At 46.4% G+C, this 18,303-nt stretch overlaps 1 long non-coding RNA gene across 1 annotated transcript in view; it reads right to left on the bottom strand.

Moving 5' to 3' along the window:
• Positions 1-1,641: 1,641 nt before the first annotated feature.
• Positions 1,642-18,303, bottom strand: part of LOC121855079 — a 46,886-nt gene continuing 30,224 nt past the window's right edge. The window contains exon 3 of the long non-coding RNA XR_006086709.1: positions 1,642-1,660. This is a non-coding gene — a long non-coding RNA (uncharacterized LOC121855079). The remainder of the gene's footprint in view (positions 1,661-18,303) is intronic.

The raw sequence follows: 18,303 nt of genomic DNA, 5'->3' as shown, positions 1-18,303 counted from the left end.
GGTTAATAATCTTTAGGGCGAAATAGGTGATCCAGTTTCGCCTTCGCCATTATTTACAAGCGACGCGAACTACAAGACGTAATGGCCAAAAAAATAACAAAATTAAAGTTTTTTTTTTTTTACCTTTCAGAATATATACTGTACCTGATTTAACCTCAACTGTGACATGATAACAGAAGCCATTACAAATTCGTGAAATTCTTGTACATGTTCATATTTTTTTTTCACTTCTGGGAGTTTTTCATATATAAATAATAATCCCGCTGACGGAGGTTTGATCAACCCCCAGAAATGATATTCATAATAAACTCCTGAGAAATCCGTGTACGGCCTTAAAATTCTGTACTTACTCTAACAGAACTCCTGAGAACTCATTTTACCCCCTAATTTATAAACTCACTCAAGATGGTTTAACCTTAAACCTCACGAAATCTTAAAAAAAAAAAAAACGCACCCATTACGAACGATCTCGGTTTTAGGACGAAATACCAAGCTCTAAAAGTTCCAGAGATCCACACGACGCCCTAAATGAACCCCAGAGATCCACGTGCCCTAAATGAACCCCGCCCGGCCTAATGAACCCCAGAGCGACATTAAAAGTGAACCCCCGAGAGCCACACGACGCCTCAAATGAACACCCATCCACACGACGCCTTAAGTGAGCCCCAGAGATCCACACGACGCCTTAAGTGAGCCCCAGAGATCCACACGACGCCTTAAGTGAGCCCCAGAGATCCACACGACGCCCAAAGTGAGCCCTGATGGTGGTGTTGGTGCAGTGGTGTAATTTCATGCCGACTGTTCCCACACCTTCCCCTGAGGCGGTGGTGGTGTACAGTACTCTCTCTCTCTCTCTCTCTCTCTCTCTCTCTCTCTCTCTCCTCTCTCTCTCTCTCCTCTCTCTCTCTCTCTCTCTCTCTCTCTCTCTCTCTCTGCGTGGATTGTGGTGGTTTCTCTTTTCTTAACATGCGCACTGTGAGAGAGAGAGAGAGAGTCTTCAAGCAGCAGTCTCTCATTATATTTAACCTTTGAGGCAATACCGTGTTGTCATCACGTCTTCATAAACATCAACAAATTATCTCGTACAACAACAAAAATAAATATTATGTTGTGTTGTACATAAACAAAAAATAAGTAAGCATATAAATTTTCGCACTAATTAAACCTCGAATATCTCATTAACAAGCAATTAAGCAAAAATAATAGTTGTTAAACCCCACTTTATAAACTTAAAACAATTCAATGAAAAATAAATAAATAACTTGTTAAACCACAGAATATAATCGTCCTTGATATAAAACACATATCGTAGGTACTGGAAATAAAAATATGTTAAAATGCAAAATTCGACCATACACGTCTTGGGAAACCCCGTATGGATGTTTGGCAATTAATTCTGCCTACAAGATGGGATGGGACGGAAGGATGGACTGACGGGTGTGTAAAGCACAGTGGTATGAATATCTCCAAGTTGAATTATTTTACTTACCCAGAACAACGCCTGAATTCACACGATGCTCCCAGGTAGGTAGTCAGTCAGGATGTCTGGCAATCAAGTCAAGTCAACCATTCAGTAAGTCAGTCAATCCAATAAGTCAGTCGAACTAAGTCACTTCGTCAACCAGCCAGTTTCTCATATGGTAATTTTCACTTCACATACCTGTAATAAAAGATAAATACAGAGTTAACAATACAACTAAAAACATCAATCATCAACAGGTAAATAAATAACATAGAAAAAATATATAATTCATTTTAATCCGATATAATCAGAAAAAAAATAATCAAACTAAATTAACTTACAAGTACAAGAGAAAAGTAAACATTTCATCTCTTTTATTCAACTATTGTATAAAATTCCACACTAATATTATTGCGCGATGACATTTCTATTTTACCGACACAGGAGTCCGTGTTTACCTTCAGTTCATTTAGTGTATCAGTCCATAAGACATTAGCTTGTGTTTTGTTACAGGTAAGGAAATGCTAAAGTAATAACAGTACAGGTATACTACTTAAGTCCACCTGACTGCATTAATTTGGCCACATCACTCTGTACACTTGGCCACATCACCCTGTACAGTTGGCCACATCAACCTGTATATTTGGCGGTATCACCCTGTACAAAGTCAAACACGCACGGTACATTACTTGGCCACTTCACCCTGTACACAGCCACAAAACCTACACATATACCACGTACATTATTTGGCCACATCACTCTGTACACTTGGCCACATCACCCTGTACAGTTGGCCACATCACCCTGTACAGTTGGCCACATCGCCCTGTACAGTTGGCCACATCACCCTGTACACATAACCCACCCACGTACATTACTTGCCCACACCATCCTGTACACATGACATAAAAACCCAAAAGCCAGATATTAATTCCAATCTCGTCAAAATTGTACATTAACATTTAGACGAAGTTTGGAAACAATTTGAAGGTTGAGAGATCCCTCATTAGCAACGCGGACAGAGGAGGTACACAGGTGACGCCCTGCCATTTACCAGATAAAATCAACTTATTCAATTTGATGAAACTTGTTTGGGTCATGCAAGGGGCCGAGCCACTGTGGTCTTGGGTGCTCCTCCCCACCCACCCCTACACACACACACAGAAGCCTCATTTCAGTAGAAGACTTGGGATCGTGAATTAATCCCAACCACATCTACGTGTACACACCGACGTTCAAGATGGAGTCAACTCTCAGGGTAATGACAGTACTTCCCCCTTCAACGCCATAGTGCCCCGTCCATAAGGCCCTCTTCAACGCCGCCCAACCAACGCCCACCAATACTAGGAGTACCATCACTTGACGTCTTCACACCCCACAATCTCGTGTCTCTCTCTCTGCAGGTCTCTCCCATACATGCACACGTCAGGGAGGCCAACCAGTGATACCAGCGTGATAAGAATCAACTAATATATAGGATACCGAGAGTCGGGGAGGGGGAGAGATGGGGGAGGGGGCATGGGGGAGGGGCATGGGGGAGGGGGTATGGGGGGTGGGGGGAGGGGGCATGGGGGAGGGGGTGGGGGGGAGGGGGGGGTGGGTAAGAGTAGTGGGGGAGGAGAAAATTGAGGGGCAGGAGTAGTGGAGGGGGGAAAGTGAACGGGAGAGAGCGAGGGGGGGGGAAAGGAGAGGGAAGGAAAGGAGGGGAGGAAGGAAAAGGAAGAGGAAAGTAGATAGGGAATAAGGAAAGGGAAGAGAAGAGGAAGTGAAAGGAGAAAAAAAAGGAACAGAAATGAACAATATGAGGAGTAAAAACAGACACAATTCACCTGGCTAGCCCCTGTCATCATCACCCTCATCAACGGTAGCAAAGATATCAAGATCTAGATTGCCAGACGAGATATCTCCTCCCCGATCAGTACACACACACACACACACACACACACACACACACACACACACACACACACACACACACACACACTTTGCATTACCCGCCACCAGCCACCACCAGCATTACCCGCCACCAGCCACCACCAGTGACCGCTATCACCAAGAGGGGCAAGCAGGCCAAGATAACCATCGACATAACCAGTACCAAGATCGCCATTATCACCAGCAGGGGCAAAGATAGCCATCACCAAGGCATCACCGGTAGTAGCAAGATAGCCGCTGCCACCATCACCTCCTCATACCAAGAACCGTTATCGCCAACATCAACACTTGGCTACCATTCAGTCGCATTATAACCACGATCACCTAGAGTATACCAGTGTCAACCATCACTACTACTACCACCAGGGGCACCAGTATCAACCAACACCACCAGCAATACCAACTACCACCAACAAGATTAATCACTATTAACCACCAGTACCACAATCACCAGTAGCACCGTCAGCTACCACAACCACCACCACAAGCACCATCAGCTACCACAACCACCACCAAGATCAATTACTATTAATCACCACTACCACAATCACCATTAACTATCACCACCACCAACTACCACCAGAAGCACCATGAGTCGCCAGCAGCAGGTAGATAGTGATCGCCAGTGAGTGGAGGTAATTATTAAACTTGACGGGACAAATTAAAAGAGAAGTATGAGAGGCATAACCTGCCCACCCCTCATGACATCCAGCCTCCCCCAATAGCCACACCTTCGCTGCCATTTTATTACCTTAATATTAAATATCCTAATACATAAGTAGCTATCCTGTCTGTGTTGAATCAGTTGAGCCACAGATCTATGCGGCATTCAGTGACTGTAGCCTCATAGTCAATATCGGCAGCTGTTGTCGGCTTTGGGGCCGAAGCTCTCGTTCCTCTCAGGCAGAGCAAAGCCGACCTAAGGAGAGAGAAGGACAGTCAACATCTCATCCAGGCTGTAACATAACTTCTGGGCTGCTGCTTCTGTTCGGATAGCACCTCTGCGAGTCTGGCGTAGAAGCATCTTGGTCCCATCCCACCAGAGGTTGTGAACACTAGAGGAGTAAAGCTGCCTTGATCAACGTTCTGAATTCTCTCCCCATATGCCCTTATCTTGTCGTTCTCGTACCTCCTGTGTGCAGCATCGAGAGCTAAGTTACGGTGACATGCGGCCATGGGATAAAAAAATCCTGATGTCGAAGAAGGCTCGCTATCCCCGCGTCCAGAATCCTCGCGCACTGACGTCAACACGGACTTCGTTGGATGTGTTTGAAATCCTATGTTGGAAGATCTAACCGTTCAATGGAAGGAGGGTCGGTTCTACCATGACATCACGGCAGATTTCCTTCAACCTAATTGCTGTGAGATCCCTTACTTCGTCATGCCTCATGCATATGAAGCCCCTTTCTTGCACACTATGGCGTGATCGACGTCATAGGAAGAGCCACACACATTGGGAGGGCAAACCTTCTATTGGCCAACCGTACCTTAGAGTAGTGACCTCTGTAAATTCTTGTTTATTAAGACTGAAACCATTTGCCCTTATCGGTAACATAGTTAACCAGTTCGAGGCGCCCACCTCCTGCGCTATAGCTACTTTTTTTCTTCAAATTCTCTGGTACTTGCAGCAACAGTTACTGCAAGTGTTTGTCATTTGGTGTTTGTCATTCAGCAAGGCGCCTCACACAAGCATTAGAACACAAGCAGGTAAGCAAACACTGTGTACGGGAGGTGCTGACAAATTTATGCGGCCATAAACATTTTACCGCGCGGGCACTGATAATGCCGTGGACACTACACATTAACATCCACACACCACACCATCACGCCCGGCATTTCCCATCTTAAATTACATTTTGACCCGTGTGTGTAAATGTCCTCCCCTCTCTCCTTCTCTCTTTTTTTATGTGCGCGCGCGCCCCCTGTGTGTGTGTGTGTGTGTGTGTGCTATATTACCCCATGACCCATAATTCCCCGGCACCATCTCTCTGTCTTTACATGGCCTTGATTTGGGGGCTCCTCCCACCCCTGCAGCTCCTCGACCAGCCTTCCTGGGTGACAACCTGATCATCCAGGCCCTCACTCTCCTAAGTTCCTACCATAAATATTCCCACTTGGTGAAGATGTACAAATACGCCTGACTGTATGAATTGAGATAATCACAAAATAAAGTCACAGAAATTGTCAAAATTACACCGAGACATTACTTGAACTAGATATGTACACTTAACACCAGATAAAATCGACAATGAATCACTGGAAAAACTCGCTACCCCAATTTTGTTCCTTAACTAGTGTAGAGGGAACGTTCGAAATTGAGGCAGTCTCACTATAATTTTTAGTCTATTTTAGGATATAACTGTACGTGTTAATTTAAATCAACAAGTTAGGTTACAACATATATCACAGGTAACTGATAGCCTTATACACAGTTACCGCCACCACACCCCAGTCAGCCTGGTTCAACGACGATACTCTTCCCTTTCTGTTTCAAGATCTCAATAGGGCTTCGAACTTCCGTTTGTCTTATTTAAAATGTTAAAAGTGTTGGGCCTGTGATGCACATATACCTGTACTGATGTGCAAGAACTAATAGCATAGTTGTAAACTTCTTGAGACAAACAAACTCCAATGACCCCGACACAACTCACGGTATTATACAGCAGTTTCTGTCCTCTGTCGCAACTGGATAACGGGGCAGTGTTCCCTTAAGCTACTAGACCATCTGGAGTCCCCACGACGACAAAATAATGTCCCCTATTTCTCTTAAGTACTCCCTCGGGTGACGCGTGTACTCGCCAACGTCCTTCCTGGTGACAGCTGCTAGCCTACATGACAGATGTAAGGAGGCACTGGAGGTCTAACTAGCAGGACACCTTGGACGTACCCTAGGCCGGCCAGCCAGTAATACGAGTGATCAACACTATCATCAGAGACACGCTAACACTGCAACCACCTCCGCCCCGGGCACCACGAACTGAATACAGTCGTCAGCACATGAAAGAGATGATCAAGGTTCCTCCCGGCAATAGACCGACTAAGATACCTGCTTGACTCATCCCTCGAGATAGATAGCAGGAAGGGCGGCCTCACACCGTGTATAGATATAAAGGATTAAAACAAATATGGCTGGAAAAACATAACATCTCTGAAATAATGTTTTAAAGGTTATCATTACTAAAACAGACAGGGTTGTTATGATTTAAAGCAGTGATTTAATTCCTAAGTTTTTGACACGTTAACTTGCCATAAATAATATTTTCATACTACAGTACATGCATATTAACTCCTCTTCAACCTGCATATAAAACAAATCAACGACTAAAACTAGCAGCTGTGACTCGAAACTAAAACTAGCAGCTGTGACTCGAAACTAAAACTAGCAGCTATGACTCGAAACTAAAACTAGCAGCTGTGACTCGAAACTAAAACTAGCAGCTGTGACTCGAAAACTAGTGAAGCTGTGACTAAACCAAACTATGCAGCTGCTGTGACCTCGAAACTAAAACCAGCAGCCAGACTGAAACCAAAACTAGCAGCTGTGACTCCGAAAACCAAACTAGCAGCTGTGAACCAGAAACAAACCAGCAGCTGTGACTCGAAACCAAAACTAGCAGCTGTGACTCGAAACTAAAACTAGCAGCTGTGACTCGAAACTAAAACTAGCAGCTGTGACTCGAAACTAAAATTAGCAGCTGTGACTCGAAACTAAAACTAGCAGCTGTGACTCGAAACTAAAACTAGCAGCTGTGACTCGAAAATGAGTATGAAATTATTTTGCATTAAGACAAGTGATTTGAATGTTTCCTGTTTTATCAAATATTTGTGAAGTATTGTTGTACCGGCTATTATTTTAATTTATATCTGTAAGAGCATATTTCAAAACATATACATGAAGAGAGGAATTCCTGCCAGCACATAACTTTTGGTCTTATGAAAGCAAATTCAAGTCCAGTGGCTTCATTTTACTTTTATTTCTCCATATCTGCGAAAGAACTTAACTTGAAACACAAATTTAGTCATTGGAATTTTTTTATAGGTTTAACATGTATTTGATTTCTGTACAGTTGTGATTTCATTATGACATTTATGACATGATCATATCAGTGTCTTGTCATAAACAATCCACAACCTTTTTTTCCACTGAGTCCGCCTTAATCCTCCACTTCCCCCTCCTCCACTTCACACATCCACGAGATAGGAGAATTACCACTTGGGGCTGGGTGGCACCTCTTGTCTGTCTCTGTGTAGTACGGAGCGAGTTAACATAATCAGAGCGGTATTGTCTGGTACACGGCCCGGTGACCAGCTGGACGAGCCCCCGCCTCTCTGGTTTATCCTAACCTGGATTATCTCATCACAGGAAGCTTGGACTACCACGTCAAGGGGGTGAGGGAAGGGTGGAGTGGAGGGAAGAGGGATAAGGATGAGAGGAAGGGGGAGAAAGAGGAGAACCGTGTAAAAGAGAGAGAGAGAGAGAGAGAGAGCAAAGATGTTTAAATCCGGAAGAGAAATTCAGCATCGTTTATACCACAGAACATAAAAGGGTTTTAAACGACTCTTGGACACGACACACGGTGAAAGTAACTGAACCACTAAACCGTCCACCTAACCAGTAACGACCCTAAATTGTACTTGTATCCAGGTGAGGTAATATCATCCGGCCAGGTAAGGTAATGGCCAAAGGTGAGAGACTTGTGAGGAGAGCACCTGCGGTAATCTGAACCAGGTGCTGGATTATAGGGACCAGGTGTGTGTGATAACTCAAAAGGACAAATCTCAATCTTAAAACCCGATTTGGAACTAGACGCAAAATTTCCATACAAAACCCGTAAGTTTGGTTAGATTAGGTTACGATGGGTTATGACGGGTTGGGTTGGTTCTGGTCAGGTTATAGTGGGTTAGATTTGGTTATGGTTAGGTTATGGTTAGATTTGGTTATGGTTGGGTTATGACGGGTTGAATTATATTACGGTGGGTTACATTTGGTTATGACGGGTTGAGTTATATTAGGGTGGGTTATGGTTGGTCAGGTTAAGAGTTATTTTATTTAGTTTAGATAACACGAAGACCCGGGAAGGTTAAGGCAGTCACCACGCCCACCATAACTGCCAGACACTAGCCAAGCACATTAACCTTACCTTCATCTGTCAGGAAATACAACACATAGGTGGGTGGTGGGCGGCGGGTGTACACGACTAGGGTGGGTAGGTGGGTGGAGGAGTGGGTAGGGGTGGGTGGAGGAGGGAGATGGGTGTGGAGGAGGGGTAGATGGGTGGAGGAGGTAGATGGGTGGAGCAGTGGGTAGGTGGGTGAAGGAGGGGTAGGTGGGTGGAAGGGAGGGGTAGGTGGGGTGGGAGGAGGGGTAGGTGGGGTGGAGCAGGGTAGGTGGGTGTGGAGGAGTGGGTAGGTGGGTGTGGAGGAGTGGGTAGGTGGGTGGGCGGATGGGTGGGTGTAGAAGGTGAGTAGGTGGAAGTGTGTGGAAAAGTTGGGTGGGCAGGCAGGACAGCTGGATGTGTGACTGACAGCAGCCCCGCCCTCGCCCCTCCATGACCGCCCACGTCGGGAGGAGGGAGGGTGGGTCAGGTCACGCCCACAACCCAGCCTGGGTCAGTGCCGCCCACCACCACCATGTCATAAACACGGGTGGCGACCACAGCCTCCAGTCCCATCCCGTACACTCTGTAATTACGGTTTCACGCGCGTTAACACACACACACACACACACACACACACACACACACACACACACACACACATTGTCACACAGACAGAGAGAGGGAGAGAGAGAGAGAGAGAGAGAGAGAGAGAGACAGAGACAGAGTGACAGAGAGAGACAGAGAGAGAGACAGAGAGAGAGAGAGAGAGAGAGACAGAGAGAGAGAGAGAGAGAGAGAGAGAGAGGAACCCATTTTACACGTAAATAAAAACCGGCTTCAAGCAAACAGCTGTAAAGCAATTGTCAGGGAGCAAATGTGTGCACGGATGACAAGTGATTTCAAGCAAACAGCCGAAAATCAATCGTCTGGAAGCGACCGCACACAACACACGATGATAATCAACTTCAAGCAGACGCCACAAAACCAATTATTCAAGAAAGAAATTCGCGCGCACGTGTGACAACTGAAGCCCAGCAAACAACCCGGAAACAAACCGATTGGCAGCTAGTGTGTGTGTGTGTGTGTGTGTGTGTGTGTGTGTGTGTGTGTGTGTGTGTGTGTGTGAGAGAATGATAATATTTCTTACAGACAAATACCCACAAACCAATAATTACCTGGGACTTAACGTGAGAAGACGAGGACTACAATAATTGATTTGAAGCACCGCGACGGAAAGCAACTGCTAGGAAACAGATTCCTCCACGGGTATAAAATTGATTTCAAGCAAACTGGCGGAAAATTCTAAGTGAAAAAGGTCCACTACAATCAGAGGGTAGAAAAGGGGGGGAAAAGAGGTGGGGTTAGAAAGGTGGAGGACAGGTGGGGTGGAGGTGAGATGGTGGGTAAGGTGGAGAAGGGGTGGGGTGGAGATGAAGAAGTGGGTGGGGTGGAGGAGAGGAGTAGAGGTGGAGAAGGGTGTGGGATGGAGGAGAAGGGATGGAGAAGGGATGGAGGAGGAGAAGGGGTGGAGGAGGAGAAGGATGGGGTGGAGAAAGTGGTTGGGGAGGAGGAAGGTGTGAGGGTGGAGGAGGAATGTGAAGGTGTAGATTATGGAATGACCCTCTTGACTGCCACCTCTCATTACCAGAACGAAAGATATCTCTCTCTCTCTCTCTCTCTCTCTCTTATATGAACTAACACTATAGGTAAATTCTGTGGAGTTGTCTTAGCATACTTATTTCGTGTTCTGTACAGGTAGGTAGATGTAGGTAGGTAGGTAGAAGTGTGTGGGGAGAATAGGTTCATCAGGACAGGCGACCCCACCCTGTAATTCAGCATTGTCCACGGCACACACTAAATGACCGGGTACCTGTCTCTTCACTCTCCTCATTTTTCACCCTCCAACCTCCTCCTCCAGATCTGCCCCTCCACCTTCTCCCCCCTTCCCACCTCTTCCCCATCTCCAAACCTCCCCCGACCCCCTTCCAGTCTCTAACCCTCCGCTTCTCTTCTCCTCCGCTCTCCAACATCCCTTTACTTCCATTCCTTTGTCCATTCCCCTTTCCTCCTCCTCTTCTGTTCTCATGCCATTCACCTCTCCCCTACTACCCCATCCTCTTCCTCTTCTCTCACCCCCATGATTCTTTCTCCTCTCTTCAGTCCTTTCCCTACCCTTCCACTTCCCTGGCACCCGTACTCCCCTTTATTTCCTCTTCTCTTCCAACGCCTTTTCACCTCTCCCTTTCCTTCCCCTCTCATTTCCCTTTCCTTACCCCCTCTCCTACCACCCATACTCCTCCTTATCCCCTCTTCTTTTCCCATGCCCTCCCTCTCCCTTTCCATCCCTCCTATCCTTCCCTCCTCTGCACTACCACCCATACCACCACTTCCTCCTCCTCCCCTCTCCTGCCACCCATACCTCCTGCCCTCTCTCCACCTGCCCATGCCTCCTGCCCCTCTCCCACACCACCCATACCTCCTGCCCCCTCTCCACCACCACCATACCTCCTGCCCCTCCTCTCACTACCACCCATACCTCCTCCCCTTCCCTCCCCACTACCACCATGCCTCCTCCCTTCCCTCCCCACCACCCTTGCCTCCTCCCCTCTCCACTACCACCCATGCCTCCTGCCTCTCCTCACTGCCACCCATACCTCCTCCCCTCTCCACCCTCCTCTCCACTGCCACCCATACCTCCTCCCCCCCCCTCTCCACTGCCACCCATACCTCCTCCCCTTCCCATCATCTGCTCCTCCCACCTCCTTGACATTAATGGTCAGCGCCACACTATCTGGCTTCCTCCCCTTCCTTTCCTTCCCCACTGCCCATCATCTGCTCCTCCCACCTCCTTGACATTAATGGTCAGCGCCACACTATCTGGCTTCGATAGTTGAATAAAATGACCCTCGTAGCGCCACCCACTTTTAAGAACCTCCACCACGTCTTTTGTAGAGGCGGGGGAGAGAAAGAAAGCGATTATGGAAGGCTGTAATTATCGGATTACAAATGGCGTTCATTTTGCCCCGCTGGTGGTGGTCGTGATGAAACAGTTGAGGTGAGGTGAGGTGAGGTGAGGTGAGGTTAGGTTGGGTTGGGTTAGGTGAGGTTAGGTTGGGTTGGGTTAGGTGAGGTTAGGTTTAGTATAGGTTAAATAGTGTGGATTGGGTTAGGTTAGCGTGAAAATGCCCGTTATCGCAGTATCCGACACGTGAAAATGCCCGTTATCGCAGTATCCGACACAATCAGTAAAGTAACTAAATTCAGATAACTACCATAACAAGAAGTTCAAGTAATATTACATAAATTATCCATAAATTACAATACTTTAATAACTTCCGACTATGATAATTCTGCAGCACACATTACCACCACAACAGACACGAGGCAAACACACAGACACGAAACAAACAGACACAAGCCGAAAATATAACCCCTTCGACACTCGGTCTGTGAGTGTCTAGGGAATTGGGGGGGCCTGGCCTGTAGCTGTGAGATGATAGTATACCTGTTGGCGAGTCGACACAAGCCAGGCGTCTCTCTCTCTCTCTCGCCTTTTAATCATCTCATACCACACTGTACACTCTATAGACGTTCGTATCAAGAGAAGAGAAGAGAAGAGAAGAGAAGAGAAGAGAAGAGAAGAGAAGAGAAGAGGAGAGAAGAGGACCATAGGTTTCCATCGGCTCCTCTTCCCTCCTCCATTCCTATCGACCATCCCCCCCTCTTCCGTTAACCCCATCACTCTTCATTCTCGCTTCCCTGTCACTCTCATCACCCGGAACGGTCATCAGCGTGACACAGCTGACACTATACAGGTGAGAATCAACTGACTATAGGTATGGGTGGGTGGATCAGCTGACTATAGGTGGGGAGGTGGAATCAGCTGACTACGGGACCCAACACACCTGCTGCACCTTTAATTACCGACGGCCATTTTCACCCTTATTTTTGGCCCTAATTTCTGGCTACTTACCCAGATTATACTCGACTACTGGCTACTTCCCTACACCCAAATTATACTCTAATACTGGCTACTTCCCTACACCCAAATTATACTCGACTACTGGCTACTTCCCTACACCCAGATTATACTCGACTACTGGCTACTTCCCTACACTCAAATTACACTACTGGCTTCTATTCCTCCATCCAAATTATACCCCATTTTTGGCCACTTTCCTGCAATTTAACTTTTTTAACTTTCTTTCCAATTACTTTCCCAGTCTCACAATATACTACTTTCTCTGGTTACCTTTACAAACACTCAAGTTAGATTACTTTCTGGTTACCTTGTAAGACTTATTAAGATTACTTTCCCACATTTAAGCTTTAATCCTTCAAGCTTCCGTCTGTTCCTCAATTTACTCCGTCCGCCCGTCCGATTTTTCATTTAAGCTTTTGTCCGTTGGTTCATTTATTGGCATCATCTTTCACCCATTTACGTATTCAAGCTTCGTCCATTTCTTCATTTAAGCTTCCTTCCACCAGTCCATTACTTCAGTCAAGCTTTCGTCCGTCCATTTCTTCATTTAAGCTTCCGTCCACCAGTCCATTTCTTCAATCAAGCTTTCGTCCGTCCATTTCTTCATTTAAGCTTCCTTCCACCAGTCCATTTCTTCAATCAAGCTTTCGTCCGTCCATTCGCCCTTCCCTATACCCATCCATCCAGCCAGCTTACTAAACACGTTCCTCGATCTGTCGAGTGATAACTTCCCCACTCGATCAAGGAAACTCGGTCCTTACGTCTCAAACTTCCTCAATTCCTCTCGCGTATCCACACCACACCTCCCATTCTGCCATTCTCTTCACTTATCTTCCTCTACATCGCCCTGTCTATAAGAGGATTTGACGCCGTGTTCCCTAGACTAGCGACACACTATATGTATCTCTATAGGGGATCGTCCTCCTGGTGCCTATAAGGGGGGGGGGAGGGAGGAGGAGGGGGGGGAAGGAGGGTAGAAGAGGAGGACTGGGTAGAAGAAGAAGGTGAAGTATAACCGCTTTACTCTAAGGACGGGAGAGGGGAATAGGATGGATTGGTGGAGTGCTATATATGATTACTTGATAGCGTGTGTGCTCTCTCTCTTCCTCCTCCTCCTCCTCCCTCTCTCTCTCTCTCTCTCTCTTCCTCCCACCTTTATCTCCCGCTCTCAGCAGCCCAGCCCACCTCACCACACCATCAGCTTGCTTTGGCTCCTTGTGCTGGATCCTGATAACCACCACGACGACAGACCACTCTCTTAACTAACCTGTAATTTACCTGTTCCGATTGGGTTCCGAGACCAGCCACCCAACGCTTTAATTACTACCTCTCGCTGAAGTCCCGCATCCTGTCCGCGCGGTAGTGGACACTGTCTTCAAAAACCTCCAAGAGCGCCGCCGTCACAACCCTTTAAAATACCCCCTTCCATTTGTGTGAAATTCCGTTGAAAAAAACATTAAAAAATCGCCCGTTTATATTACATACCATTTGTACCAAGTTAAATTCCGTTGAAAACCGACACCACAGTTCATTTTAAAACTTTATAATTACAGACACACACTAACACATATCAATCGCTAGACACTCCTCTTCCTCACTCATCAAACGAGTTGAAGCATCGACAACAGAAGAAAAAATATGAAAAAAAATAAATAAATAATTAAGACATACAATAAGATAATTCCATCCATAACACGAAGAGATTTTTGACACCCATCTCAATAAAAGTCAAGTGTAATACCTTCTAATACCAATCACGTACCGAGTTATCAGAACATTTCTTTAGTTCACGGTATTCCTACTTGCCACGAGGGGACACATCAGATTACGGTACAGTCATTATCGCCGTCAGGTTTATGTAGCAGTTTTAGTGAGTCAGTTAAAGACATTCTGAAAATAAATGAGAAGAGGAAAACACTGACATATTTCCCCCAAGTACGATGCGGCAGGGTAAGAAGTGGTAGCGTACGGTGCGGTAGGTGGTGTAACAGTGAGTGTGAAAGCGTGAAAACCAGGGCCGCCCCCTCCTGCTGGGTAATTAGTGGTGTAGTCCCCCAAAGACCGGTGGCCCAGGTATCACTCAATCACCCCCACCCACCCACTTGCTCTTACTCTTCACCGTTGACCTCACCTTGCCCCCCCCCCCCTCCTCTTCCTCCCCTAAAAGACCTCTCCATCCTCCTCGCTTACACGACCCCTTCCCCGACCCCCTAGAAAACCCCCTCTCTCTGATATAATCTTGCTCCTTCCCAACCTCCACTTGCCCTCTCCCCCTGACTCAAACCTCTTGAATTAGCGAATCAATCATGCTTGAGGTGAGACACTTGAAAGACCTTATCAACTAACGCGACACCTACAAACCTCCAGATACCCTTGAGCTATCACCTGAAACAACCACACTTTATACTGGAGTACTTGAACGACACCTTGTGATTTATCCTCCCAAGTAACAAGTCATCAGGTAGTCAAGAGGATAAGCACGTGAGTCAGGGCCGTCATGAGGAATAACTTCTCATGTCTCCCTAAACGATATACAAGTCAACAAATGATCCATAAAAGTGTGGAGACTTATGAAGAGGGAACGGTTCTCAATCACCACCACTGCACCCAAGTCACCGATCGCTCCAATAGGGTAAAGAAAGGAGGAGCCACGGAGGGAGAAAGATGATAACGCACTGTCACCCCTGATTGATTGACTGATATCAAGTCTCATAGATAACACACACACACGCACGCACTTACGTATTTACACCCACTAAAAAATTATTCGATACCATTACGGCGTGATACAGTATGACACGGGTGCCGAATATATTTAGTGGGTGTACGTTAGCCCAACATGATAACAAAGCTGCCTCTTGGTTTTAATATGTTGTGAATGGTTTACGGTTTCCATGAAAAGAATTGGGAAGTATAGCACAATGGGTTTTTTCAACATTGCCTAAGTTGTCGACAGGAAAACCATGGGAAGGAGAGTACTGCCATGTGTCGTCAGCTCACAACACTAAGATGAGGTCCTCTACGTTGTCACATGCTCAGGGAATTCTAAGACATAGGGTTATTTGCGTGTGTCGTAAGTTGACCACACTAACGATACGAGTTTTGTTGTGTTAGTTACTGTATATGACAGAAGCAGAGTGCACTAAAACAAATTGGATTAACTCTGTCACAAGCTCACAACACTAGGGTAAGTTAGGTGTTTTGCAAGCGCACAGTATTTATAGGGTAGAGCCAGGTGTGCAATGTGTCGTGGGCTCACAACACAACAAAGATTGGTGGTACAGAATCTGTCTTGCTCTGTGGTAGGCTCACAGAAATACGCTGCTAGTGGTGAAGGAGTCTAACCATGAGGCACCACCACCACAACACGAGAATCTTGAAATTCCTGAGATAAGATGTGTCTCGCCACCATCGGGAGGAGGCACGTGAGGGACACACACACACACACACACACACACACACACACACCTGGCGTCAGTATCATCCCGGACTCCACCCACCCCATGATGCAACTCCGTAAACTTGTACATAAACACTGAGATGGATCCATTTTGTTCATTAAATCAGAAATAAATGTAAAGCTACAGGTAATACCGATCTTTTCTATTAAGATAATACAGAATACAGGTACAGTGTAATTGCAAAAGGATACAGGTATATAGATTGTAATACGATACAAGCACAAATTATTCGTATTAATGCAATCCAATTTAATATCTTCATGAATCAATGTCTACCCCAGATCCCAGCCATATTCATCCCCCCCACACACGTCCATCTTCATCCCCACCCCACCCACACCTGAACCCCCCCAACCCACACCTGACTCCCATCAACCCACACCTAACCCCACATCCGACCCCCATCTCCACCACACAACCACCCACACCGACCGCCATAAGAACATAAAAAGTCTGCAATAGGCCGGCTGGCCTGTGCATGGCAGCTCCTGTCGAGAGTTACCACCACTCTCTATCATCCATGAATCTATCTAGCCTCCTTTTAAACCCTTCCAGCGTTCCAGCATTTACTACAAAGTTGCTAAGCTTGTTCCACTCGTCCACCACCCTATTTGTGAACCAGTTCCTTCCTATCTCCTTCCTAAACCTAAACTTATCCAACTTAAATCCGTTACTCCGAGTCCTATCCTGCTCGTATATTATAAGAACTTTATCTATATCTCCTTTATTGATTCCTTTCACCCACTTAAATACTTCTATCATATCTCCCCGCACTCTTCGTCTTTTTAGGGAATGCAAGTTTAGTTTCTTTAACCTATCTGGATATGGAAGGTTTCTAAGTCCCGGAATAATTATCGTCATTCTTCGCTGCATCGACTCCATGAATTGATATCCAACAAAACCCACACCCACCCACGCCTGGTCCCTACAACCCAACAGAACAGGTAAAACCCACAGCCGGCCGCACACGCCCATTATCTCCCTGATTACACTATCTTCATCTCAACGCATCGTGGACTCGGGATCCACGAGACCCAACAACACTGAGTTACGACACACACCTCTCTCCTACACCACTACCACCACCTTCTAGAACCATAATTGCACCATAGTTACATCACAAATCACAGCCTGTTAAAACCTCCGTCCCAATTGGTCTTCTCCTCCTTACAATCACAGCATATTCACCATACAGTTAACATCACAGATCACAACCACAGCATATTTCATCATACAACTCCATCACAACCACAGCAGATGTCACCATACTGCACCATCACAACCACAGTATATTCACCATTGCCTTATCTTACTTGGCAACGACCGTTTTCACAACCTTTAGCAACTTAGGTCCAAAAGACTACACAGACGACGAAAAATGCACAAGTCCACAGCCACACCCCTCTCTCCTTTCCCATTCTGTTCCTCCTATCCCTTCCCTTTATCATTCTCTTCCTCATATCCCTTCCCTTTATCATTCTCTTCCGCACCTCCACCTTCCCTTTCCTCCCCTCTTCCACAAGCACCGTGAGAATGCTCCTCCGTCCTAACTTAGCACAAATTTCCCCATCCATAGCCGCTGTAATAAAGTTTGATTGTGGATTACCAGCGGCGGAATACCACACCTACCACATCCCTCCATCAAGCGCCACCTACCAACCACCTCCCCTATCCCTCCCTCATTTAGCGTCATTAGCAGAACTAAGCTAAATTTTGGTGGTGTGGCATACTTTGGCGGATTTTGGTAGCTGTGGCGGATTTTGGCGGCGTTTGGGGAGTGTTGGCGGATTTGGGTCTTGGCTTGTTTTGGCGGGTGTTGGCGGGCGCCTCAGGTGTTGATGGGGAGTCCTGGGAAGGGGAGAACGACGACTGAGGACCACCCACGTCGCCAGGACAATGTTTGAGGGACCTAGAGAGACGCCCTGTGAGAAAGTCTTCCCTCATTACCATACGCCCTCCCTCCCTTCCACACCCCACCCCACCCCACCGTTTCCACCTGTGAAGTAACGCATGAAGGACCTAATAACAACACCCCCACTAAGAGTAACGTGGCGTGGCGGCCTCAAGAACACAATACTTACACTCACCAATACATCACACCCACCACCACGCCCTATTGCCACCCGAGCCCTTCAAAAAAAAAATGATGATGAACGGCCCAATTACCTGTCATTATATACATCCTGAGACCCAACCCTGACCACCACAAGCAAAAACCCTGAGAAATTAAATATCTTATTAATTTACCACCCTGGAAACCCCCCCCCAACACCCACATAATGAAAAGACTCATCATTTATCTGGTTCGACGAAGATCACAACTACACACACACACCTACGTTTGGGTTAGTTCATGTTGTTCCT

The sequence above is a fragment of the Homarus americanus genome, unplaced genomic scaffold, assembly GCF_018991925.1.
Source record: "Homarus americanus isolate GMGI-L3 unplaced genomic scaffold, GMGI_Hamer_2.0 scaffold26734, whole genome shotgun sequence".
NCBI classification, from domain to species: domain Eukaryota; kingdom Metazoa; phylum Arthropoda; class Malacostraca; order Decapoda; family Nephropidae; genus Homarus; species Homarus americanus.
The sequence above is the reverse complement of the archived record's forward strand: the minus strand, read 5'-3'. Positions and strand labels throughout refer to the sequence as shown.